Source organism: Onychomys torridus, chromosome 15, assembly GCF_903995425.1.
Source record: "Onychomys torridus chromosome 15, mOncTor1.1, whole genome shotgun sequence".
In the NCBI taxonomy this organism is placed as follows: domain Eukaryota; kingdom Metazoa; phylum Chordata; class Mammalia; order Rodentia; family Cricetidae; genus Onychomys; species Onychomys torridus.
The window spans coordinates 22,205,716-22,209,523 of NC_050457.1; the positions used below are offsets into that span (position 1 = coordinate 22,205,716).

Here is a 3,808-nt window from a genome sequence, read left to right on the forward strand (position 1 = left end):
TTTCTTTTTTTCTTTTTTTGCCAGAGCTGAGGACCGAACCCAGGGCCTTGTGCTTGCTAGGCAAGCGTTCTACCACTGAGCTAAAACCCCAACCCCCTTTTTTTTTCTTAAGGATCAAAACCTATTGAATATGGACAGATAGTGTACATGCAGCTGCAACGATATAATGGGTTCCTAGAACATTAGCCCAAAATGACCCTTGAACTATGAGCTAGTCTAACCCTCTCATTTCAGATTAGAGTCTAAATAAGCCATCTGAGGTCACAAACTAGTCGGTCCCAGAACCTGGCATCGAACTCCAGTGAATTTCCCACCCTGCCTTGAGGAATGAGGAAGGATAAATAAAGAACCTCGGCCCTTATATATAGTCTTCCTAACCCATCATTATGGAGGAGAAGACGGAGGCTGTTTTAATTGCCACCTGCAGAAGTGCTTGGCGGGCGGCTGCATGACATATTTGGCAGGCCCATGTGAAAGACGCTTTGAGGCAGAGTGAGAAAGCTTTTTATTTGTAGGTTGGAACTCAGCGCTCTCCGGCGCGGGCTGCTGGCTTTCTAGCGACTTCAGCGTTGCCGCTTTAATGCTTCGGTGAGCAGCAAATTGGACCACAAGAGCGTCAATCACGCGATCCTGCCAAGCAACACCCCCTCCAACCAAGCGAAGTGTGAGGTTTGTGCTTGCTCAGAAGAGCTCCAAGCATAGCAATGGTGTGGAGGAACCCACATCTGCCCCTCTCTGTGATTCTTCAAAGCTGAATGTCCAAGTTGTGTCCAGGTCACAAGCCCGCCAATCAGATACAGAGCAACAGGCTGCCGCGGCTGCTGCTGCTGCTGCTGTCCGGGTGGGTGGAGCAAGCGGTGACCAGACAGCATTAAGACTCCGCCAGGAAATTAGTGAGGTGCAAATTGCATAGCGGTGGCTGCAGGGCAAGAGGAAAATTGCCCACTACAGCCTGAAGAGAGAGAGAGAAATGGCAGGGTGGTATTTTGGAATCTGGCAACAGAGAGTCACCGAGCATAGTTGTCATTGGTTAAGGGGGGTGGGGGAGAAACAGCTTTTTAAAAAGAAAGTACAATCCGCCAACAGAAATGTTCAGTGATCCTAAGGGTTCAAACTCTTGCACGCCCTGTAACCCACGCCCAGGTCAAGACAGAGAGCGCCCTCTTGTGTCCACTTCCAGACACCCCACCCAGGGGGAGCTGCCATTCTGCCTCCCTAAGCCCTTGTGTATGGCAAGCCAGGAGAAGACCGGTTACTGGAGTCCTTGATTTTTTTTTTTCCCCACAGCTCAGCTGCAGAGACAGAACCTGGCAGCCTGCTGACCCTGCCCAGCAGCCCCTCTGGCACCTGTGGCTCTCGACAGGGTCAGATTTGGATTTCCCTTGGTGACAGACTAGGAGGAGACGTGAGCTAGCCTCTGCACTGGAGAATATGGCTGAGGGAGTGAGATGTGACTCTTCTAGCGTCCTGGTCATGTTGTACGGTGTTGGGCTGTTCATGAGGGCTTCTTATGTTTCTTTTTGGGGTGTTTTTGTGGCTTTTTCTCTTTTCCCTCATTGTAGGCTCTCTAAATTTCCTCAGAGTGGTCAACCCTCAAGGAGGAGGAGTACAGGCTGTTTTGCACCGGGGGTTTTCTGTTAGGCAACAAACTCAGGCCTTGCAAGGCTTGGCAGCCACAGTGCTGATTTTTGTGGCCTGGAGTTGCGGCTGGGTTTGCTTAGCTTGCCACTGGCTGGAGGGGATGATTTTACCACTAGAGTAGCAAGTACTGTTCCGGAGAAGAATCAAGCGTATTTTAAATAGGTTTCATATTCTGGCTGTGAGCTTGGGTTGGGCTTTCCTCCAGCGCATAGTGTCTTGCGCACACTGCGTGTCTGAGAACTCCATTTCAAGTTAAGCATCAAATTAACAGCCGTTGCTCACTTTGGCAGATGCCCTGAAACTGAAGCAATACACAGAAGATAAACATGGCCCCTGTGCAAGGATGACATGCCGATTCCTGAGGCAGTCTGTATTTTAAAAATAAAATGAGCCGGGCGGTGGTGGCACACACCTTTAATCCCAGCACTGGGGAGGCAGAGGCAGGAGGATCTCTGAGTTCGAGGCCAGCCTGGTCTCCAAAGCGAGTTCCAGGAAAGGCGCAAAACTGCACAGAGAAACCCTGTCTCGAAAAAGAAACAAAACAAAACAAAACACAAAACAAACAAACAAAAAACAAAACAAAAAATGAGATGGCAATGGGATTCCTTCTGTGTGTCCTGTGGTATGACAAGGAGGCACTGGTGGCCTCGAGGAAGGACGGGCTTCCCAATGGTAACTGCACCTTTGTCTTGCTGGCAGGAGGTTCTGTGTCTCTCTTAGCTTGCCTCCATTTAATATTCAACCCTTTGCTCTTCTCTGCTAAAGCAACTCAGGATTTCTTAAATGTCAAGTCCAGTGAGAAATTTTCTTAAACTGCAATCTTAAATCAGCCCTTGGTGGAGGTGGCACTGTTGACCCATCCGGCCACACCGTTTCTTCTTTGTTGGCCACCAGAGGACCGTCCCTCCAGGTCTTTCTCCTGCGTCTCCAGTTCCTCCAGCTCTGTCCCCTTCTGCAATCTCTACTTCCACTTGCAGTGCTGCTTTGGGCTCTCCTGGGCTTCTATACCCAGCTGCCCCTTTCTCTCCACCCTTCATCCCATGGCAGCTACCACATCTACGCAGCTCCGGTCTCAGATGGGTGTCTCCAGGTAATGGTCTTCCTGTCAATCTCCCGCTGTCTACTGGCCTCTCCATGACCTCTCCTTAAGCATCTGGAGCCACCACTCCCAACCCAGCTGCCCATTAGAGTCATAGTAAGTTTAAAAAAAAAATCCCTGTGTGGATGTTACCACCTGAACTGGTGACGTGATCCATCTGGATAGCCCTCAGCCTTGATTACACTCCCTAACTTAACCGTGGCCTCATCGTTTTTTCTTCACCTTTACAGTGATTTGAAAATAGAAAATATATTTCAAATTTTTATCTTTTCTCCTAAGCCAGCAACTCATAGTAGAGCACTGTTCAGCTACTGGGCAGTGGCAGCATACTGCACTTCCCAGTCAGCCATGAAGACTCAAGGGGAAAACAGCCAATATGCTAGTATACCACATTGCTAAGCCAGGATACATGATAGGCTAAGTATGTAAAGTGCATTATTTCACTTACACCAGCTCAGTGCATGATGGGGATATCTGGACATCATTAAGTTGAGGAGCAAGCCCAGGTAGTCTAATGAGCAGGCAGAAATCAGAACCCCAAGGCATGAAGTACACATATGCAGATGTTGAAAGGACTTTGTCTAGGAACCCCTTGACTCCCAGTGCAGATTTCTCCTCCAGGACAGTAAGTCACCATGCTGGCCCTTACTCTCCCAAAGCTCTTAGATGTATACAGTGATTCTATGACCCACAATTATTGGGAATGGTGGAACAAATAACTAAGGCCATAAGAAATGCCTGGTTCAGAAGACTAATTCTCTACTCCTCTACTCCCTTCCAAACGCAGACCAGCTCTGACCCTACGTACATTCCAGAGCGAGTTCTGGGTGTTTTGGAAAGCTCAAACACTTTCACAAATTCTCCCACTGCTTCTTCACATTCTGCAGTAGAAGGACCTGTACTGAATGCACAGTGGGGCTGAAGAAAGAGCTCAGAAACTCTTAGAGTTGTAGTTTCCTGTCTTGAGGGAAGTTGTGGAAACCCATTAAGATAGCACAATAACACACCGTCATGTGTTGTCCCTGCAGACTGGAACTTGTTTCTACACCGTGGCCTCCAGTGGCTACA

General features: G+C 48.7%; 1 non-coding gene across 1 annotated transcript; it reads left to right on the forward strand.

The window, feature by feature from the left end:
• The first annotated feature begins 1,915 nt into the window (after positions 1-1,915).
• LOC118596607 lies at positions 1,916-2,019 on the forward strand. The gene has a single exon (XR_004946717.1). It is a non-coding gene; the product is annotated as a U6 spliceosomal RNA (small nuclear RNA).
• Positions 2,020-3,808: the final 1,789 nt, after the last annotated feature.